Source organism: Micropterus dolomieu, linkage group LG21 (genome assembly GCF_021292245.1).
Source record: "Micropterus dolomieu isolate WLL.071019.BEF.003 ecotype Adirondacks linkage group LG21, ASM2129224v1, whole genome shotgun sequence".
NCBI classification, from domain to species: domain Eukaryota; kingdom Metazoa; phylum Chordata; class Actinopteri; order Centrarchiformes; family Centrarchidae; genus Micropterus; species Micropterus dolomieu.
Window position 1 is genome coordinate 32,211,636 of NC_060170.1, and position 23,621 is coordinate 32,235,256.

General features: G+C 42.6%; 1 protein-coding gene and 1 long non-coding RNA gene across 10 annotated transcripts in view; both read left to right on the top strand.

Moving 5' to 3' along the window:
* The window catches only part of fbrsl1 (fibrosin-like 1), a 270,501-nt gene that overhangs the window by 188,287 nt on the left and 58,593 nt on the right, over positions 1–23,621 (top strand). The gene's annotated exons all lie outside the window — the stretch shown is intronic.
* On the top strand, positions 7,057–15,288 carry LOC123959795. Its single transcript, XR_006822393.1, has 2 exons — positions 7,057–7,321; positions 14,978–15,288. It is a non-coding gene; the product is annotated as an uncharacterized LOC123959795 (long non-coding RNA).

Genomic DNA, 23,621 nt, shown 5'->3' on the forward strand with positions numbered 1-23,621 from the left:
TTTCTAATGCAAGAGGACTTGCTTTTCCTTCACAACAAATGGCATATGCAATCAGGGATAAATATAGAATTCCCTGTTGTTATTAGGAATCAGTGCCATCATGGATAATGTTTCCCTAAAGAAGCGTTGCTTCCTCTTAGGCCAGGAATACATCAGTTAATGGAGCTTGGGTCCACTGTGGCTGTGAAAATGATGTTTAGAGAGACCCAATTCCCTTCTCAGACAAAGAGGCCAGTCAGTGAAGTAGTGCACGTAGCGCGCTAGTCATATTTTGTTGTAGAAATTTTATAAGGAAAATAAACACACGTTAACCATGAAGTCATAGGCCATTGTTGTTTCTTGAGGGTCTGTATTTTGTCTCCATTTACCAAATATTTCCCTCTGAAGCCAAGTTTCACGACCTTGCATCTTTATGGGAAGGATCATCTGCAGCCCTCATAATGGTGATGATGGACAGTAAAGGAAGTGGGCACTGAGCCTCTCTCCCACCCACTGAGAGAAACATATTCCATCTTTCTTTTGCTAACCACTTGAGCATCTCCAAGTCAATCTAAACACTCACATGCCTGTGGATGGGCTGGCGACTGCCAGACCTCAAGCCCTGCAGGCCCTCGCGTCACTCGGGCTCTGGAGGGAACTTTCCGTGGGCGAATGTGTATGTGATGTGGAAAGCCGAGAACCCCGGAGAGCACACTGAGATCAGGCCCAAACACACACAGGGGCCAGCTGCCTTCAATTAAGCCAGAAACCCCAGCCGCTGGAGTCCCTTATGCACAAAACCAGCCTGCTTTGATCTGCACCAGCCAAGGGAAAAGGTACAGGGCTTGAAAGATTACAGGGAAAAAAATAATTATTGTATCAAAGGGTGCTCCATAAAAGTTGACAGGGGGATTTTTAGGCTCAGGGAGCAGCGGGAAGCGGGTATTAACGATGGCTGTCACTCATGTTCATTTGCCAGTTATTTTCCCTTCAAGCTTTAATTAGTGGACACACCTGGTTTCTCTTCGAAGTTAACTGTAGAACTCTCCCTGCCACTTTAGTTTTTATGGGCACTGAAAATCAATTCAGAGTCATGCAGGACACATTGGCACAACTGGAGCTGATATGCTTGTCAGTTTCGGCAAAGAGGTACAGCAGCTCTTGGATATGTATGAGGTTTAGAGCCACAGACAGAGACCAACATTAAAACTGTCCCCCTGCCAAGCACCACAGACGCAGGCGGCATGAGCATCCATTAAATTAATTTGACTTCATTAGTGCAGACCTGCTAGGCCTGGGGTGCCCATAGAGATGCCAGGGGGGTGGTGGTTGAGTGGCATCAGCCGCTGTGCTCTGAGGAAAGCGAACACATGGCACTGACAGCCGAAATATGGCCCCAGTTCTTACACCGGGATGGCTGCCATACAAAGGCAACATGCGTCACTGGCTTTAGGGGAGCTCAATCAACACCCGGTCGGAGCATTAACGCCATGCGCGCTGCGCCACATCAGTGAGGAGGCCGTGGGTCGCTGGGCAGCCTGCAAGTCATGCTTGTGCACACAGTGAATGTGGCAGCGTGATATGATACAGAGTCACTGCCAATGGGTTGACCTACTGCCATCACCTTTGTGTCTGCTGCCAGAAGCACTCGTGTTATTAGTTTACAAAGCTGTATCTCTTTTTAGTGACTTACAGTAATGATATATGTCACAGCAATTTTTTAAGCAGGTGATATTTGCTGCTAAGTGATTGTTCCATGCTTCCCTCATGTACAGTCCTAATCCTACAGCATTCTTGTGTTTGTGCTCCACCTGTGTTTTACTAAAATCCTTCAGAGCAGCATTTCATTGTGTTGACAGAGGTTTAGTCTACAAAATGTTTTTTCATTATTACCGTAGGTGACTTCTTTGTGTGATTGAAAGTAAAATATGTCTCTTCCTTATCTTGTGGAACAAGTATTGAAAATGAATGACTGCTTTTGAGTTGAAATTTGATCTTAATCTTTGTTATTGTATCTGGATCTTAAAATCTTTTCAGCCCAGTTGTATCCAGTTCCCAGAAATAATGCCAGTACAGTAGTGACGGGTCAGATTCAGTGGCTTGGTTTCCTTGTTATATCTTTCTTTTAGGCATCTGCTTTCTGCTAATGTGAACTCCACCAGTTTGTTTAGCGGGGTTGCATGCGTTGCAGCATTTCTAACCTGCAACCTCCCAGACCTCCTGCGGTAACCTCTAGGCAACCACTGCCACAAGCTCTGCTGGGAGGGGTGCACCTGATAAATACAGAAGTGTGGAAATAAATAAATAATGGAAGGCATTAAGTCCGGATTGGACTGGAAGGTAGCCTGGGGGTGGTAAGTGTTATGTCTGACAGCAGCGAACACTTTGATCAGAGGGCCCCTTCTGAAGATCGCTTCCACATCTGCACAGGGGGAACGAGCTGTAAACTGCCAAGAAGCATTTTAATGACAGTTGGATTATAAAATGAAAGAGGGCTCCAGATGGCAGGCAGTGCAGCGGCTGTGGTTCAGGGGGAGGCTGGTTAAACTGCTTTTTTATTGATAAAATATGGGGTGAAAAATTGCACAGAGCTTATTAGGCGTCCCGCCGTGATGTTGCTCAGCTGGCCAAGCTGTTCACCGTGGCCCCCGTCCAAACTCCATAAATTTTTAGCAGTACCTTTAAATCTGTAAGTTCCCTGCTTGTTAAGTTCACCCTGGTTCCCCAAAATCCCCCACGCCGTATTTGTCCTTTGAAAGACTTGCTTGTGTCCTTTTTTTTTTTTTTTTTGACCGGCTTGATGATGAAAGCGACATTAGTAGCTCTGAGGAGGTTGGAGGGGCATAGCGTGCTCATTATCGTCCGCCAAGAACCAAAGTTTAGCCCTTAAACAAGTTAATTCCTGCATGATTTCATTAGCTTTACTCTCCTAGTGATAAAATGAGACCGGCCTTATGAATTCAAGACACTGTGGTTGTGCTTTCCACCTACATCCACAGGGTACTGTTTAAGGCAGAAATAGTCATCTGGGCGTTGACATTTAGTAACTGGCTGCAATAGTGGCCAGTAGGGAGAAACAGTTGGACATAGTGTGAATTGACTACCAAGTTAAAGCTCAAATTGCATGAATAGTAATCTGCATCAGAATATACTGTAATAAGAGAGATCCTTTTATGACCTCTGGAGAAGAAGAAATACAAGGATTTGTTCAGTAATGAATTCCCTTTAAAATATGAAACCTTGAGACTTTATATAAATGCACATGTTGGATAGAAGTCATGATGATTCATTAGGGGAAAAGGCATAATAATTACATTTGTATATATGTTTTGTAGTGGTGCTGGTTAAATCAGATGATCAACTTTTGAATAAGTGTCTCCTGGTTAATATTAGCCACTTGGTCTCATGCACATATTTGATCTGGAGCTCAAATTGAATTTGCTTGAAATGTGAATCGGTCTGATTCAAAAGCTGAGGGAAAAAATATGATTTCAATAAAAGGGATCAGTGAAAGCCATCTTGACTCCATCAAAATCCATACATGTCACAAAGTCATATGTATGCTTTTCTCTCCGCAGAGTGGGCTCCTTTCAGCTGAGATTTGTTGCTCTCACTGCTAATTTAAAATCCATTTAAGCTGATAGGGTGGTTGACTAAAACGTTGTCGTGATGGCCTCGCCTTAATGGGTGTCTGTATTTTTTTTCCCCCTACCTTCAGAAAACAGGCAGCCCCAATTGATATTCCATAACTACCACTTCAAGGCCAACCAGCCACACCTCCATTCCACCCTAGCGCATCAAAGACAATTACTGTCGACATCACATCAACTTACAACTGTTGGTTTGCTTGTTTGTCTCGTTATGTGACTTAAAACTGCCATCTCCCACCCAGGGAAAGTCCCCTCCCATCTGCCCACCCTTATTGGTCTACATACACACACACAGATCCCCGTCCAACACAGAAAAGAGAAGGGACAGGCATCCGACAGCCTAATGGACTAATTTGTAATTGCGAATGAGAAAAGGCTGAGTTGTTGGACGTGTTATAATTTGACAGAATGACACTCTGAGCTGGACAACGATGCTTCGACCGCAATTCTTTCCCTCCCTCCTCCTTCCTCTCTCTCTCCTTCAAATGCTTTCTTTCTTCACCTTCCGTGGAGAATAGTCAGAAAGGAAGGTTATGGGAGAGATGCTTTTGGCACATTCTGCTGCTCAAAGCTCCTGGCTCTGTCATATTCCTTTTCTTTCTACCCAGCCCCGCTCACATCCCTACCTCCCCTCCCTCTCTACCTTCACATGGATCCCATAGGATGGAATAGGGAAAGTATCTCAGAGCATTCAGATGCGTTTGAAGTGCAGGACAGATGGGAGGCTCGAGGGACTGTGAAAAATGAATCGAGGCTAGTAATAGGAGAGATGTTTTGAATCCTCTCCCCCATAAGTTATTTATCAGGGGCCCTTAGTGCTGAAGTAAGACTTCAGAGTGCTGCCTTAATGTAGCATCTGATGACTAGTAGGGGGGCTGTTCCAGGAAGTACTGCTGTAAAACAGGAGGGGAACATTAGCAGGGAAGTCTCTCAGGGCCCGGACAAAAGAGGGGAACAACACGTAGGGCGGTTCTTTCCCAGCATGCAACACAGGACAGAGAACAGAAGTGTGCAAGACAATTTCCCGGAGCCCCCCTGCCAGCCAGTGATATCACACGAGGTACAGAGCAAGATGTTCTGTACTACGATTCCCACCATGTTAGACACGTTTGAATAGAAAAGGTGCTTCACATAGTTGTGAAATAACACAAAGCAGAACCAAATGAGCAGACAGTGACTGTTGGTTGCTTTAGTAGTCATTCACAATATGATATTCATTAAGACTCACTACTTTGTCCACAATATTGCCTATTTTTTTATTTTATTTATGTGATTTATTATAAAAAACCAGTAAGCCAGTTAACCCAGCAGATAATTCAAAGAGAAATTACTGAATTGGGCCAAAAGTAATTTCTCTTTAGACACCAGCCTTGATCTTCGAAATCAAAAATCGATTTTTAATGCTACTGCCAGGACCAGTGCTGCTGACAGACTAAAGCTGCAAATAGAAAACTTTTTTTGCTGCAAATTTGACAATTTTGCTTCAATCTTACAATATTTTTTTGTGTTTGCCCCAAAATAATATTCTTGTCACGTTAGAAAAGTCTGTTTAACTGAATTTAAAGCATTATCTATCAAAACATGGGATAAAAACAATTAATTAGTTGAAAGTGACACAAATATGGTATTTCAAACAGTCATAATGCTATAGAGTACTGCAGGTAAGATGTACTGGAAGTTAGCATCACTTGAGAAAAAGCAAATGGAATTTTTCCTTTAGTTGTCAGTGTCACCCTTACTAAGCTTTCAACTTGTAGTTTGATTTTACCTTGTCAACAAAATCCTTTCATCTTTTTACCGTGACCTGCTCTAGCTACTGGGCATGGCTATGTCAATTGCCAGTATCACAACATTAAGACTATAATTTGAAAAAAGTACAATTGGAAAACTGAAAAACCTAGTTTGAGTTAGAATAGTTTGCAAGAGTGTTGGGTATAAACACAACGAGGCTTTACAGGTGGACTAGTGGGTAGATGAGTTTCTGTGTTTGGCGTGATGATGTTTAATGTCCTAGACAACCTCTGTAGTCTCATTTAGCCACTTGTTAGCAACCGCCTTTTTTAAGACATGTGAAAGCTTCAAAATTCACGAGTGGGGTATTTACTGACATATTTAATGTTGTAAAACAAACCACAGACCTTATTTCAGACCAATTAATAAATGCCATTGACTCCGAGACGAGGGAACCAGAAGTCCAAAAAAATGGACCGAGCCAACGAGGGAAGTCTCTGATCACAGGAAACTAATGGCCTCTGAACTGATCATTGAGGCTAATAAAGACCAGCTAACGACATTGCCGCTTCGTTTGTGTTAATTGCTCTCCCTGGACCTCCGCGTGGCCCGTGTCTCCCGAGCATCTGTCACCAGGCATATTCCCCTACACAGCCCAGACCCTGGCCTCAGCCTCAAAGCCGGGCACACCGCCAGAAACAATTGTCCTCTGGTGTCCTTTTACTACGGTGAGGTGTGAAAAAACATTGTCTAGGCATGTTGTTTGTTTTGACAGATTTATATTTTGGTAAAACTGGACAGAAGAAGCGCAACAACAGTATCACACATTATTGAAGTCAATATTGACTTTTTTGATAACCTCTGGAGACCATGCGATGTTTTATGATTTCACCTGCAGGTGTATGCACTAATCTTAAGTACATCAATGCTCTGTAAACAGCCAAATCAATATGACTGTAAATAAAATCATGCAAGAATTACTTGGTTAGTGAATATAGTGAGTATATGGAGTCACAAAGAAGAATACCAATATTATCTAAATTTGAGCAAATGTGTGATTCTTCTTTTGGTACATTGGTATTTTGACTAGGCATCAACTGTCCAGACAAACATTCTGTATCTGTAAACTGGACAATCTAGTCAAACACTCTGGAGACCATATAAGCAAGTTGGTTAAGTGTATCATGCACTGTAAAGTGCCCTCTATTGATCGTGTGCAATGGGCAGGGTGGCTATCAGCATGACCCCAAAAACAAAGACACCTCTGTGGAGCAAACTGCAGTTGTTGCTGGTTTGGTGATCACATCGTCACAAACACCTGCTTTATCCTACTGTGTTACCAGAAATTAAATGTAACAATAAAATTAATCAGAATTGACAAGTGTTTATATGTTTATTCATTGCTGTTCATCTGATAATGTCAACAATGTGACGAAATGATATACTTTACTCTTTTGGAACATAGTTTCTGTGCCGTCATGTCAGTGAGGCTGATTTGAATGAGTGAGACAAAAAGAGAGATAGTGACAGTGGTTAGTCAGAGGCTGCTCCGCGCACCCAGATGCTGCAATTTGCACAGGTATCAGTGCTGTGGAACAGGTGTGAATGATTGACATCTTGTGGTCCGGTTTCATCTAAAATGGCCCCATTGTTCTGTTTCCTTTCATTAAGCGAGTTTAGAAACATTTAGCACATTTTGAAAACCAGCCAGGCAAATCATACAAACAGCTGCCAATATATTCAGAATTCTTTGGAGAAACTGAGCCTAAAATTGCTTATCAGAAGTACTTTTTCCCGGAATGGCTGTTAATCATCAACATACAGCTTGCTTTACATAAGTAGTTAGTTAAATGATTGCCCTGCGGTTCTATGCCTCAGGCAGTCATGTTACATTTACATCCATGTCTGTCCAGACTCACATAATGCATGTAGTGGATTCTTGGAAGGATTTGGATTTAAAGGTTGGTTTTTTTTTTTTTTGGCTAAATGGAAATTATCACTATATTGATGATACTATGTATGATGCCAGTGAATATACATTGCTAAATTGATTAATGAAGGATTACCATAGATGTATTGGATAACTCATGTACTTGTAAAGATGGATTCTTATGGAGTAGAGCTACACAAAATGTGGTGCTTTTGTTTTCTCCTGGCAATTTTTAGATTCAAAACCTTTCTGTGAGCTGTATGTGAACTTTGTCACAGGATCACGATTAGCTAGGCGGCCTTGAGCTAAGTACAAACCCATTACAGGGTAATCTTTCAAATCTGCAAACACGGTCACACCTAAGCTAAAATGCTACTTAAATATATAAAATGCCATATGTAAACAAAATTTTCCACCCTACACCTTTTGTAAATGGCACTAGTTGACATTTGCTTCTGGGCATCTTCAATCTGGCTCTTGATTTAATTTTTGAGATCAGCTACATCTTTATATTGAGGTAAGGTAGGGCACCTAAATTTTTTCACTGTGCAGAACTAGTGATGCAGATGCAGCAGTGGCCATTTTGAAGCACTGACACATGGTGCAGCATTACAATGGGCCACAATTTGCATATCATTTCATGTTGGGGATATTAGATTAATGGCTTGTGACTGGTGTGATGAATACTAATTTAGCCTTAAATCATGTCACCGTTCAGACATCAATAGCCTGCCCAACAGGCAGCTGAGCAGCTAAGCAGCCAGAAATTTTATAAGGTCAGCTAACTTCCCTAGCGAAGCTTTTCCTGTTCCTCATTCGTTCCAACAGCTTATGGTACTTGTTGTAAATGTTTGCTTTTGCAGGGACTGTTGGCTTCACTGTTGAGGATATATGGCCCACCACAGGGGTTAATGCCATCTCCATTTACCCTAGCAGACAATAAAATCTGCTGATAGAGTCAGGTCAGCAATGATGGCAAAACTGGGTCTGATGAAAATCATAAATGTTGTACTGCCCCAACCCCTCCCCCCAGTGGCCCCAGTTTGACTCCCAGCGTGTTGGTCCCTGGTGTAGGCAGCGCTTGTGGCTGCAAGGCGTAATGATGTCAATGTTGTGTGAAAAGGCTGCAGAGATGGGTAGAGCAGAGCATCATGCAGTGTTTTAATGTCATCAGAAACTGTTTTGACTCACCCCAAAAGGTGGTATATTAAAACAACATGCAGGGCGTGAACCCAAAATATAGCAACCAAAGACTAAGACAGTACTACTGATAATCCAGGATTTCCTCAAACCTGGTAACTTTTTTTTTAATGTAGCATTGCTCTTTTAAAGCGGCATTATGGAGTTTTCAGCGGCCACTAGCGGTGCTGTTTTAAGATTGCTATCAGGCGTGTGCTCGCTTGAACTCATGAGCGAGCATAATCCGAAACACAACCGCTTTCATACAGAAATCCGGGAACACCAGCATGCAGTCTGTGGCTTTTCACAGACATGTTCATGCTCTGTTACTTCAACGTTCCCATCTCAGAGGCAGATCAACACCGCCGCCGTACCTTTGATTCAGCGCAGCGAGACACCTGCATATTGGCACAGTACTCCTGAAAAAAGGCAGAGCGAGAGCGGCTATAGAAAGACAGGGAGACAGCTTCACACAACATGGTGGAAGCTCAGATAAACTCCCAACGTTACAGTAATATTTTCCATATTAATCCATGCTCGTTACATGATAACGGTACATTTACTGCATTTAGCCGACGTGCTACATCGTTAGCTCGCTTTTCAGTAACTAACTTTACTATCTGTGTATCTTTCACTGGAGGCTCAGCAATGTCAGCACAGCTAAAAGTATTGGATGATAAGGAAACAGTTAGTGAGCTGGAATGAATATTATAATGAGATTGTGCCACACTTTATAACAGTTAGACCGCAGTAAGTAAATTTACTGTAACTAGTAACTAGTTCAATCTAAATTGAACGTTACGAAGCAAACAGCGGCGGTCGGAGCTAATATAGCGTTAGCGTTACTATAAGATAGTAAACAAATCGCTCCACGTTTGCTTTTTACCGTTACATAATTTCTTGTAGGTTAAATCAACACTTTGATATAATACCGGTGGTACACAGGAAACTAACATGGGTCGCGTTAGTTGGTGAAGTAATGTGGAAAGAGATACAGCTTTGCACTGGATAACATTAGCAACTGCTCGGCCAGCTAACGTGACTTTCTCTGTGTTTCTCCAGCTTTACTAATGCTCACTTTGTTCTTACTCGACATCATCTGAACCTGTTTGGTCTGATGGGCTTCAGCACATAAACCTTTATTATTGTTTTGTATCCTTACGTGGAGCCTGTGTTTTGCTGTGAGCCGGTTGTTTTGTGGTGTTAGTGGACTGCATGTCGTTTGCTGCCGTGTTGTCGCTTTAGTCTGAGAGGTTCGGGAGCGCGCACAGAGCTGAATCCGACCCGGAGACCTCACATTCAAAGCAGAATAGTGGCTGATGCAAGCAACGGAGAAAACAGGCGTGTGCTTTATTTCTGAGTGAGTTTTGAGCCCAATTTGATTTATTAAAATCAAAAACTTAGATAGTGCCCATTTAATTATCAGGTTTAAATCAGATGAGAAAACAAAGTTTGTTGCCATAATTTGATATGGGTACATGAAGGCCAGGATCCCAATTTTTATATTTTAGTTTAAAATTGTACACCTTTTTTTGAATTGGTCAACATTTTTATTTTTGGAAGGAAGGATAAAAACATTCCTTGGACACAGAACTATATAAAAACGCCAATATTAAAAACTATGCCAGAATCAATTTTGTTATGTATTTTCCATAGACAACCAGTGTAGAATTATTCAAATACATGTCTATTATAGCAAAGTTAATTATCTGTCATTGGGTGGATGAGTGGCAATTCAGCATTAAATAAAAGGTGAATGGTATCCAAATCAGCATACCAATACAACAGTATAACCTTGTTTGTGTTGCCTCTTTCCATTATTTCCAGTAGAGTCTATTGGTGGCATTCCCAATATTAATACTCAGCTATTTCTGGACGTTTTAAAGATTAAGACATAGTTTGAGAATTAACAAAGATTGGACACAGGCATGCCCATGTACAAGACTTTATGCTATCAGAGGCACTGTACACTAAAATGAATAAAAACAGTAAAGCTAAGCAACCGAAGGTACAGCAGCTCATCAGTACAACATCATTAAAAATTACTGAAGTGTACCCCAATAATTATAGGAAAATATTTTGAATCAAGCTTTGTTTTACGGGTTGTCCCTAATGGGCACTTAGAATGATGAATATTCACATTGGTTTGTCAATAAAAAAGCCACTATGAGTTAGTATAAGATGCTGCTGTTAAACTATAACCTTACTATAATGGTTCACATTGTATGTATCTCAATGGTGCAGTAAAGCTCGACTGTATATTCAAATATATAGTTATAATTACATTATTTTATTCCATTGCAGTAGCTATTTGTTAATGTTATGCTAAACCACTTCTTTTATCAGTATGTGTTTTTTTTTCACATACAGGAGTGTGTGTGTGTGTGTGTGTGTGTCACTTTATACATTCTCCTGAGAGTAGATGGCTAGCCAGGAGTATGGATGGAGGGGGTGGGAGGGTGTCCAGAGGGAGCTGTTTGATTGATGTGTTTTGGGGGTAGAGGAAGGTGTGTGTGTGTGTGTGTATGTCGGGGAGGTGGGGGGTGACGAGCAGGGGATGGGAGCTTGATGGGCCTCCGCAGCAGGAGGGAGGCAGGGCTCTTAAGTGGGGGAGGAGGGGATGGATGCTTTAACAAGCCCTAGATTGTTAGTGACAGGCAGATACTTCAACACTTAAAGTAGAAGGTTTGATTTAATCACAGAGCTGTCATTTGTTATTTGTCTGGCTTGCTCCACCAGGGCCACGGCTGATCAACTGCCTGGTCCCGAGAGAGCCCTTTTTCCCCCTGTAATGTCTAAATCCCCTGCACAAATTACAGGCCCCCACCACCTCCTACTGCCCACCCCCACCGCACGCTTCAATCCTGCCATTTTAAGACGAAGGCCGGGATGGGGGGTTCACAGAGAGAGAGGCGGGTTGGCAGGACGTGAGCTCGGGAGGGAGACAGGTACTGGGAAAGAGAGTAGGGAGATGGAATGGCCTCAGGGCCACTAAAGATCATTAATAGGACTGTCAGGGAGGTTGCCAGTTGGTTAGCGTCTGATTAATAAGAAATGAGCTCCTCCCTCCTCGCCCATTCTAGTTCATTAATAATGCCTGCTGTGGCTATTTTGTTGCATCGTACTTTGAAGAGAGGCAGAGAGATGGAGCACAATCAAGAGGAATTCAAGGATTCAGGGCCTCACTTCTCTGCTCTCTTTAATAATCCAATAGGCCTTCCAAATTAGCAATGAGTCCCCAGTACCACAGAACAGTGACAATTAATCCCACAACTGGTGAGAGCGATCAAAGGGGTGGAGGAATTGGTGACAAAAGGGAGAGAGGATCATATAGTTGTATCCAAAAGCTTCATCTACACAGCCTCCCTGTCATTATTAAGCATGTTTTTTTTGTGCAGCAACTGTTTTTCTTAATTTTTGGCGGGGAAATATAAATTACACCAGTTCCAGCTTACCATTCTCTTGGGATCTGGACTGAGAGGGAAATAAATCACCAGATGCATAGATTGAAAGTGATGAGAGACGGGGTTGGTTGTTAAATAAAGAGAGGAAGCAAGTTCAGAGAGGTTACCCTGGTTACTGCAGGTAAAAGCATTGCCTTTTAATTAGGGTGAAATGATATGATTCTTTACTAAAGACCAGGGGTCTGGGCACTGTTGAGGCTGATAGTAGTCAATGCTGCTCATTAACCCTCCCTCTCACTCCCCGCTCTCGACATGACTCCATCTGAGAAGGCATAGATAAAAGGCTCAGCCAGGCCACAGATCACTTTTGGGTTTCTGCTCCATATACTCACTACTGCTCTCTTTTCTTTCACTCCTCTCACTCTCTATTTCCCATGTATATATATCTTTCTTCTTTTGATCACCAATGTCTATTATGCTCCATCTCTCCAAGGTGAGCTATCTTGGAGAAGTCTTTTTTCAGTTGGCTCTTTCATTTGCTTGCTTGTTGCATGCAGTATCTCGACATTCATCTGACTGATAAAAGAAAAAATACAAATACTGTTTTCAAATATCCTACAAAGTTGTTATCCTAAAGATGGCACTACAATAGGTCAAAACAAGGTGACATATTTGTTACAGATTGCTCTTGAACTGGACCACATCATTTGCATGAGAAGATGATTTGCTGTGATCTTTTCTTTTTTGCTTGTTATTTCCAAGCGGGAAGCGTCTGGTCAGGGAACTGATGCGAACGCGGAAGTCCCTTAAACCTGCCTTCTGTCGAACAGCCAGCAGAGGGCGACTCTTCTGGCTGCAAAAAGAAATCCTGTTGCATTAGAAATAATGGTTAAATGACCGTACTTTTCACCTGATTTATTACCTCAGTAAACACTTTCCTAATGAGTTTATGGTGTCAATCGCTAGATTCTTGTCAATGCAACGTAGTGTTCATTTAGTGACTCGTACCCACGGCACTGTGTAAATTTAACCAGCTCTGTTGAAAAAGCTTATTAGGAGTTGGCTGTTCACTTTCTCTGATGAGTACATTTAGTTTTAACCATGTTTTCGCTTGACAAAATTGTCAGCCCTGTTAAAATGTCACTTAACGTGAATCACAGATGCACCTAGCTAAGCAAGCTAGCTAGCTCCACACACGGCCGTTAGCGCCACCGTCTCGTCCAAATATGGTCACGTCCGGTGTCGCTGGTTGCAAAAAATCAACATGGCGCCACCCTATCGGCCAGACTCGATGCTTCAAAACGGCAGTCCACAATTACGATTACGTCACGTTAACTACGTCCACTTCTTTTATACAGTCTATGGTTTTTTCCTGGTGCATCGTTTTTGACCCCATCTCTTCTCCCACAATGCAGAGATGCACTGAGCACTTGTAGTTGTTTCTAGACACCAAATGCGGTCAAGAGAGTGACAGGGGAAAAAGAGAGAAAGCATGACAGATAAAATAGCAGGCGGCAAGCAGCCAGAGAGCTGTGATGTATGATTTTCTTCATCCCTCCTTCCTGTTCATGATTAGGGGCCTTTAAACTGTGATCGATCGGCCCTCAGACCAGTGTCAAATCAAAGGCAGATCCCGTATTTGTTGAGTGAGAGGGAAACGCATAGAGGCATTAGAGGCTTGTGGCCCTGAGGTGCACAGCAAGAGGTTGGTTCACTTTGTGCAGGCCAACTAAGGAACAGGATGATGCAGGGGGTGCGTGGGGTGATGAAAGACTATGGCACACACTTACATGCTGACGGGTAGAAATGCATGTCTGTACTCACTGTCCTTCCTCAGCTCCCTTTAGTCTGGTGTGTGTGTGTGTTGCCAGAGTGGTCATGGGCAGGTGAGACTGCTGGTTTTGACAGTGCAGGTCATGCCTCTAAACAACAAGAAAGAGGCTCTACCCGACCACCAAACCCAGATGCTTAAATTCCCCATCCTTCAGTTCCCCATATTTTCCTCCACTTCATCCAGTCCTCCTGCATTTGCTCCAGTACCTTCCCTCTTCAAAGTCTCAACTTAAGATGAGCCCCAGTCTTTAAGAAATGAACACACTGCAAACAATTTATGATGCCTTTCTCAGGAAGTTAGATCTTTCCTCCATACCTTGGGGACCTTTTTTCTCCCCATCTCTCTTTTGCGGTGCTGCCAAAAGAACATTCTGATATGTAATCTCTGGCTGGAGGAATGGCAGACAGACAGACACATGTGCACAGTGCACATTTGTTTTCCTGCTCTTGACCTATGATCGACTGTAGAGCTGCAGAGAGAGAGCGAGAGAAAGGCTGCCTTACAACAGATGGTTCTCCTTAAGGAGCCGAGATGAAACTCTTTGTGTTACAAGTGCTCTTTGGTCTTTTTTGAGACTCCAATCGGTTCAGGCTCCCCTGCTGGGCTTCGTTCCAATGTGCTGAGGCCAAATGAGTGCATAAGCATGCATACACATACACACACTTGTCTCTCTGATGAATGGTCTCACCTGTCTTCTCTCAGAGTTTTTGAACAAACTGCATTCCAGTCAAGGCTAATAAATTGTCGTTGGAAATGTTCTGAAATCAGACTGTAATTATTGATCTTGTCATTTGACATTTTAGATGGCTAAATTGTGACTTTAAATTTTCCTTAATAATTCAATATAACACAGATTAGAGGGATATGGATACCAAAAATGCATTGCTGCAAATAATGAAAAATGTTGTGTTCTAATTGTAGGACAGTCGGACACAGGTTATCCAAGGTAATGTAATGATTTAGAGATGGGTTACTGAGTAATCCATTGTTGTTGTGGTGGCTCTAATGAATGATCAATGCCTATGTCCCACCCAGCCGCTTGTTAAGACTGATATCAGGAGCTGCCAACAGATTGATGTTGAATCTGAATAGGAAATGGAGTGCGTCTAGCAGCCGAGGCCTGTCTCAGAAGAGAGGGGGGAAAGGGAAGAGGAGCGATTGCATCCCCAGCAGAGTGATGGCATCACTTCTAAAAAGCGCACACGCTCGTGACAAGTAAACTGAAATCATCATTGATGTTATTTATTTTCAAATGTTCGTTGCTTGACAGGCGACATCTTGTTCTGCACGCATCCCAAGGGAGGCCGCGGTGCTCAGCGCTTCTCGGCTCCATCACGCGCAGACAGCCGTTCGGTGCTGACACCAAAGCAGTGGGACTCACTAGAGACTTGCTCTGGAATTTGTCACAATCCTGCACCACACGCAGAAAACACAAATGCACTCAGCTCCTTGTTTACACACATCCAGATCTGTCGCTATGCTTGTCTCCCACCTCAGTATCTGCCACCTCACTAGAAAACAAGAGATTGTTTACTCAAAAAAAAAAAAAAAGAAAGTCCGTTAAAGATCAGATTTTTTGTGCTAGATAAATGTCAACAAAAGTTTAATCTGTGGAAAGGGAGTGTGCTGCAAATGCCAAAGCACCAACTTTCTGTCTCAGATTTAGACATGACACATGAAATTCAGGAGTATATTAACGCGTCTGTCAAAACAAAAAAAATGTTTTCCAAAAGCCAAATCAAAACTTTGTAAATTGTTGTTATTGTACATTATTTTGTTTAATAAAACATTTATCCAAATATTGACTAATGACCATTGCTAATCACTGCATATTATGCTAAGCTCCATTTTCTTACGCTATTTTTCCAAAGATGGTGCAAGCTTTTCTTTGCCAGTTTTCCACTGAAATCCATCACAGGCATCATAGAAGCAGTTCAACTACGCAATTCCATGCTACTAACAACAAAAGCCTGCCAGCCCTGCCTATCTCAGCACAGTCAGGCTCAGTGTCTGTGTGTATGTGTGCTTGCACGTTTGTGTGTCTTTGGTAGCCTGGCCCATCCATTCACGTGTACATGGCCTCATTATCAGTCAGTAGCTGTCTGAGCTCAGGGGAGGCAGTGCAGATGAAGAAGCGAGCATGGCGGTGGGCAGGTAAACCAGCCATGAGCCAACACCAGAGCTCCCCCCCTCCCCCCGGCACAGCTCTGCTAAAGGAGTCCATTTGTCAAATGTGCCTCTACCGAGGCCCGCCAGGGAGTACATTACTGGCTGGGGCCCCTGCAGGGATCAGTCCTCTGATTCCCAGCCACACTCACTCACCAGGCTGGCCGCCCAAGGTGCTTCCTACAGTCAGCAGTGACCAGCCCCCAGCCTGCACTCATTCGATTGGCTCATTAATAAAATAGCCCCCACCCGAGAGCAAGGGACATGCTCCGATGCTGTGGACATCGCTCTCTCCAGCTAATGGGCCAGCCGGGAGAGGCCTTTGTCTGCACCCAACTCCCTCACATCCTTCAACATGTCAGACAAGACAATGCAAGGAAGGATGGAGGGCTTTGACTGCGTAAAGCCCAGATCATGTTGTATGTGAGCCCGGGCTGGAGCTCAGTATTCACCGTAGACCTCAATGTGTCTTCAGTCTGGGCAAGTGCCTAAGCATTGCTCCATCAATCCCACTTAGCCTCACTTGGCCAAACCTCCTCAATTGTATCCCCTCTCAAAATGATTATGGACTGACTTGCATGTGTCACCACCATAAAACTATCTACGCATTTTGCAGTGATTCCCAACACCATCCGCCAACTCTTGTACCTCCTCCCACTTTGTTAAGTCCAGACAGTGTGAATTTAGCTAGTTTCTTTCTCTTTCTCTCCCTCTTCCTGTATTGCGTGTTGATCTCAGATAGAAGCTGGTGTGATTCACAGCTGGGCTCCTGTGGGAGAAACAAAAGTTTTGTTTGTGTTGTTGTAGGACGTAAATCTAACAAGAGAGGTGGAGATGGAGCGCTAAGGCTCATGCATCCCTCAGGGGTCTAACCGAGCCCCTCACTAAATAAATCTGAATTGAAAATACATATGGAGCTGTAAACCTTTCGCATAAAGGAGCACTTGTTCTCCTGGAGGAGAGTATCAGATTTACTGGCTCCACAGTCTGTCTACTGGATTCCACCCTCCGCACTTTAACACAGGGAAGACATGCGAGAGAGACACACAGTTAGTGTACATAAAGTTAATTGACTGAAATGTTTTTGTGGTGTTTCAAGCCAGAGCCTGGGAGCTTTGCTTTGACATCCATCTTTGAACCTTTGCATGAGTTGGTGGTGGTGGTATAAATTTTCTGGAACTCAATGGCTAGCTTTCCCCCACAGCTCTAAAATGAAATCTCCAGGGGACCTAAACCTGGGGCTGTTTAGAGAGCAATTTAGTTACCACCATTACCATAGATATTTACTTCCTGTTTGGGGAGAGATAGAGAGCGAAGAGAGCAAGTGGAAAGTGCAAAATTGCTGCCATAGTATTGCCAGACACAGCTCATGGGGAGACGTGGCTCTCCTCAATTATTAGCTTAAGGAAACGGTCTAGAGATTTATGAAAATCCCCAGGTGACTTAGAACAGCACTAGTCACTTCCATATGTGACCCTGAGGGTGAGCGGTTGACAGGCCCCTTCCAGGCCGATTAGGCTCCCAGTCCCTAGCTGAGAGGCCTACTTTGTTGGCAGCTGGGGGCCAGGGGAGCATAGCCTCTTGAGCTCAATTGGTAAAGATCACAGATGTAGAGGCCCAGTGAGGGCAGCCAGTTGCTGGGTCACCACAGTCAGTGAGGCCCTCCTCCTTGACACTGGGTTTACTGTTACCCTCTGTCCCTTGAAGAGGAAATAACAGAGGCGCCAATTAAAGCTTTAAGACATTAAATAAAAACCCTCTGTTGTTGCCTTTAAAACATCCCAGTTAATGCTTGTTTGTCTTTACGATGGAACCCCAGTCAGCTGCCATCACTCTGCTTTCTATTAAAGTAGGAACGAGTGGTTTTGGTGTTGAGGTTTTTTTTTTCTCTCCCCTTTCTACAATCTTTCGGCTGCTTTCTAGTCCGTGGCTTGATTGCTATATAAACAACCTTTTTTATTGGTGAAATACATACTGTTAGGAAGTCCATATTTTGTAGACTTTTGAGGTAGTAAACAGCTTACCTCTGTGAACATCTGCAGGCTATAATAAGTACAAGTCTGTAATGTTGAAGTGAGTTTGCCAATCAGAAGAAGATTTGCAAACCAACGCTTCCCTGATAAAGGTCTCATGATAAACCATGAGACATCCTGATGTATGACTTTTTTGTATAATGAATCAAGTCATTTCAAGAATCCCAGGAAATTTTCTCAAATTAAACAGTCTTTCAGGCAGAGAATAGGAAAGAGCTTTAAGTTGGAAGTAGATCCAAGCTGGCACTCTTAAATACTCCCACACAAAGTCCAACTGAACATTTTGTACTTTTAATGCGGTTACAGTGGTTAGATTTTTTTTCTATAGTGATTTTAGTGATCTATTTTTTATTGGACCAAACGTTTTTTTTCTTTAGCTGCACAGTTAGATGCTTTGGTATTTTTCTCCTTTTCTGTGTACGTCACTTCACCTTAATTCAGCACAGCATGCATGCCCTTAGTTTGGGATTTCTGTGTTATTGAATTTAGATAACCTGTTAAGTGAAAATCTTACTGACAGAGCTGCATTATTGTGTTCTCCCTATGTGTGATGGAAAGGAAATAATAAGCTCCAATAAATTACATTCATTTCATGTTTGAACACCATACACAGTGGAATTCTTTGAGTTACGAAATGGTGGGCTTTATGCGTCCAGTCACTTTTCAGTGCATCAAATGATGCTCAGGAAAGCAGGAAGTTATGATCGACACCCCTGTAGCAAGTCTACAAAGGCACAAAGGAACAAAAGACCAATATGAAACTGATGTCAAAGGCTCTCAGCTTCTGTCTCTGGAGCTGGATTGGTGTAATTAGTGAGGAAGGCCCTTGCCCTTGCCCCAGTTTTCTATCAATCCCCCTCCCTCCCCACTGGGGTCTGGCATGAGGAGGCCTTGGGCAGCTCACTTGGGGGAATGTGTGGAGTTTGTCCCAAGGGTGGACAGGGTTAGAAGTCATGGCAGGCCTGTGGCCAGATGAACAAGGGAGCTGTGAGGCAAAGAGGCTTTTCTGGCATCATGACTGAGCTCCCTGAGCTGAAGTGCCTAATCCATATTACATGCACAAAGGCACTGCAGATTAGCAGACATCTTCATCAAAATGAATTACACTTATCAATTTGGGGGGGGATTGGAGTCTACAGAGAAAATGGGCTTTTACCAAGAACTGCTGAGAAGACATTTTCTTCTAAGGTTCTTTATAGGTTAAGATATTCAGGTTGAGAACCTTAACCTCCGATGTGGAAGCCATTAGTTTGGAGGGCAAGGGTCTTCTGGCTAAGAATATGGGATTTAGGGTACCGACACACACAATTATGTGCTAAATGGAAACCATCTGACTGGTGTTAATGTCTTAACTCATTTGCGATTCTTTTCTACGCTGGCTGAGGTTTGATAACTAGGCTAGCAGTAAAATGTGTTTCTTGTCTCGTTGTTACCTCCCAAAGTCATCACATACAAACTCAATATTGAGTAATAACATGTCTTTAGGCATGGCCTCAGTTGGACTATACTTTATATAATAATGAGATGTAATTGAATAAAGACAATTTTCTGTCGATGTGCTGTAAACGCTTGAAATCTAATTTCAGTAATTTTCTTGGTCTCTTCATCATTAATTTGTCATTAGCTGGATGATATTCCAGAGGCCTCTTCGTGCTTCCAGTATAAAGGGGGTATTCTTCAGTGAAATGCCAAACAAGAGTACAACAAGGGTAGTGTATGAAGAGTAGCATGATGAAAAGAGGGATTCACAAGCTTGATGTGTCGGGTGATTGAAGTGAAAAAAGTTAATGTGTGTGGTGTCAGACACTATTTGCTTGTGAAACGGCTGCAATATTCCAGCCAAGCCTCTTTGAAGATTTTTCATTGGTTCCATCTTCAGCTCTTGGTTTGGTGGTGTTGGGATCTTTAGTTCACCTGACTGCAATTAGCTGACTTGTGGTTTGTTTACCTTAAGTTTTCCAAGTAGACTTGAGTTTTGAGCAACTATGACATTTGCCAACAGTTCAGTGAAAAGGTTAGTGTAAACAGCTGGCATCTTAGACCATAATTAAATTTGCAATCTACCGTTGGAAATTTTATTTTGGATGATAATGTGATATTCCTAACTTAATTTAAACTAATTTACTTGCTGTTGATTTGTATTTTGCAAGGGGGACTTTTTTTGACAATTTTCCTATTTGATGGAGGCTTGTTTCCTGCCCTAACTTCAGTTGATATTAGATTACTCAGCTTCTCTTGTCTGTAGAGTCTATCCCACATTCAGAAAGTAGGCGGCTTCATGGATTCTATCATGAGAAAGTCATTGAAACAGTATTATTAGGCAACAGTCCATACACCCTTAATAAGTTGAAAACAACATTTGTAATGACTTTAAAAGCTGCTAATTTTATCAACCATCCTTGTCTTTGAGCTTCTTTATTAGAAACACTCCTCTAGAAGTCTGAAAATGGGCCAAGGTCACAGCTATCCAGAGAAAGCTGCAGCATATCCTTTTCTCTTTTTTTTTTGGAGGAAGGATGAGGCTATACACATAGAATGAAGAGCATGATGTTCTTGTTCCACATCTCCTATGAGACAAAACTGGGAATCAATAAAACTGCACAGGGCATAGTTAATCTACCCACCACCATTTTAGCATCTATTTTGAACATGAGGGAAGCCGGCAGCCATTTTGTTCCTGTTTTCCTGAATGGCTCCTGTGAAAAGCAGACGCCTGTGCATGGGGTTAATTAAGCCATAGTTTTAGAGCTATAATTGATTAAATCATTGAGTCAAAATAGAAATTGCGGGGCCCCAGCAGCTGTCTTACTGAATTAAAACCAGTGGCATCCTCTGCTGGTGAAAGGATATGTTAATAAGGCCTTCAATGCAATCAGATTTTGTTGTTTTTGTCCTTTTTTAAGCTTGGGTGCTTCTTTTTTCCCTAACACTTTTCCTCAAGGGGTCTTATTATACACTTGTGTAACACTAGAGAGTTAGTGTGCAACGCAGTGGGAAGCCAAAAGACCCTCCCCCAGCTCCTTTAAATCTGTCAATGCATCTGCCTCATCCACCCTGGCAAGTCCTTTGACGTGTGAGGCTAAAGAGCAGGTCTTGTATCATTCATGAATGCTGGTGGATTTCCATATCTGACACTACGCTGACTTACTGCTGGGAACACTTGTGCCCATATTCAATCCTCCACGAGAAACGCGGCAGCATATGGTGACCATGGACAAGTTGCATATGCACAACTGTGCTCGAGCAGGCACATTCATGCACAATCATACACATGCACTCATTTTTACATGAGGACGTTCACAATGTTGCACACAATCAAAATCTGAAATTGGAATTTGCAGGAAATATATACAGGAATTTATACAGTATGTACTGTATATCGTCCATGGTCTCTCTTCCTTGCACTCCTTCTGGCTCCCACTCTCTGCTCTTTTCCCAGGCTGACCCTATCTCTGCAGTGCGAAAGTACAGGGTGGTAATGATGAGAAATGGAGTTATAATGCCAGTTGTTAAACCTCAGGCCACACAACAAATGTGCTTCAGAGACCCTGCATTTGTCTCTGAATGGATTAGGTCTTTGCTCTGGTAACCTTATATTTAATCTCACTCCAGTCTCTGCCGGCAACTCTGTGTTTCTCATAGTAACAAATATTCTGTCATTTTCTCCTCCTTATGTCTTTAACCATTGTTGCACCTGAACTACTGAGTCTTTGTTTGTTCTCGATTATCTGTTGTTTTCTAATAGAAGAGGAATGGAGAGTAAAATACTTATGTTTGAGAGTCTGTGTTATCTGTGCGACTTGGCCGTGAATGTCAGATGTGAATTAAAAAACATATTGTTTCAGCCAGCACCTGGACGCCATTGATCACCTTGCTTTGTCTTATCGCCTTGTAAGAGTCCTCTGTTGGCTCAGGCATTATCCATTTTTCCCAACATCTCTCTGTCTACTCATTTGTTATTTTCTGTACATTGCCATGTGATCAAGAGCTTGTTCATATTCCGTAAAGGGGTGGCCAGACAATGGAGTAAATTTTTCTTCCTTTCCTTTTCTTTTCCAGTGTTGGCTTCAATATTTGAAAGCAACAACCTTTGACAACCTGATCAAGTGGTAATAGCGGTTCCCTCCAAAGTGCCACAGATTATATGGATATTATTCTCATAGAGCAAGAAGAGTCATAGAATGTTAATAAACTAGTACCAGTCTGTATTAAATTATCAATGTGCATGAAAAATTAATCTCCAAACGTCTTTCACACTTTCTGAGTCGGAGCACAATTCACTTTTTATCTTGTTAAAGAAATAGAAATCTTATTACAATGAAAATAACACTACTTGTTTTTAATTTTCCGTTTCACATACCAAGCAGCGGGTTAGACGTGAGATAGCTCTGATTAATGCCAACACTTTCAGTGATCACACATAATTTGGTGGGGTTTGGTTGTCCTGCATGGAGGCTCTATTACTCTGGAGCAAGGCATGTGGCTGTCCTCTTTGAATGCAATGCTGCGGTGAAGCATATCAGAGGTTGTTATTGCAGGCTCCCTGCTAAGTGCCCATAAATTACTTGCTAATCTCACTTCTCCAATTTCCATCTTTTTTTCCTAATGTAAATTATACCCTGGTGGAGACAAATCTGTAAAAAGACCACACAAGGCTGTGTCGTCTGTTTTCATGTTTTCTAGACAAGAGCAGAAAAGTGTAGTTTTTGCTTCTGTCAATCTTCCAAACAGCTCAGGAGGATGGAAAATAAAAGCTGTGGGTCCGTAAACAGTCATGTATCAAATGCAGGATCTGGTTTGCACATTTTCTCCTGCCAACGCTGTGAAGAAGATAAAGAATGTCAAGGTGACATGCGCATGCTTTTGGAGGGAGAATAAAGACAGCAATGTCCTTGCTGATTCTATCAGTGGGAGCCATTCTTTACCTTGTTCATTGAAAGAGGAGGGAGTGAGGAGGAAGGCCATAAGAGGGTGGGGGTATAGGAGAATAAAGCCAGAGAGAGCATAACATCCCTCCTAGTCTAACGTAATACTGTTATCAGCTCCCAACTGCTTTTCCTCCCTGATCGATCTGTGGTGTTGGGCAATGCAAATGGCTGCAGCTAGCCCTGGGTATTCTACCATCAATGGAGAGTAATTATCTTCGGCAACAACCAATATTGGATTGTTAAGCCTCAGGATGAGGTAACCGGCAGAGCCTTCAAACAGTCACTCACCTCTGTGGGCTTAAAGGCTGATGGATGGATCAGCTGGGACTAGCTGCTAGAGGGGCTCCCGAGGCAAACTAGCAGAGTTACCAGCTCTCATCTCCCTCTGCCCTAGCAGCGCAGCCCTTTGAATCCCAGAGAAAATTCATTTTTAATGTGCCTGGCGGAGGGCGCTTTTTGTTCTACATCGCCTCGATCAATCAGGACGACTTTTCATGTCGAACAGGAACCTCCAGAAACATTTGCCACGAGGGCTTGATGAGCACAACTTCAAGATGGTGAAAAAAAGAACTGCCTGACAAGCCCTATTCATGCAATGGATTGAGAAATATGATTTCAAAGAGTTGCAGACTGCATATAAGTGAAAATCCATTATCAGCACCGGAATTCATTTCTACATGGAATCCTATAGAGTATTTTGTTTCTGTATCTTATTCAGTCGCTTGTACATCTCTATTACTGTAAAGTCCCTTACTTTAAGTTGGGTCTCCTGAGAGTCATTCAAAGT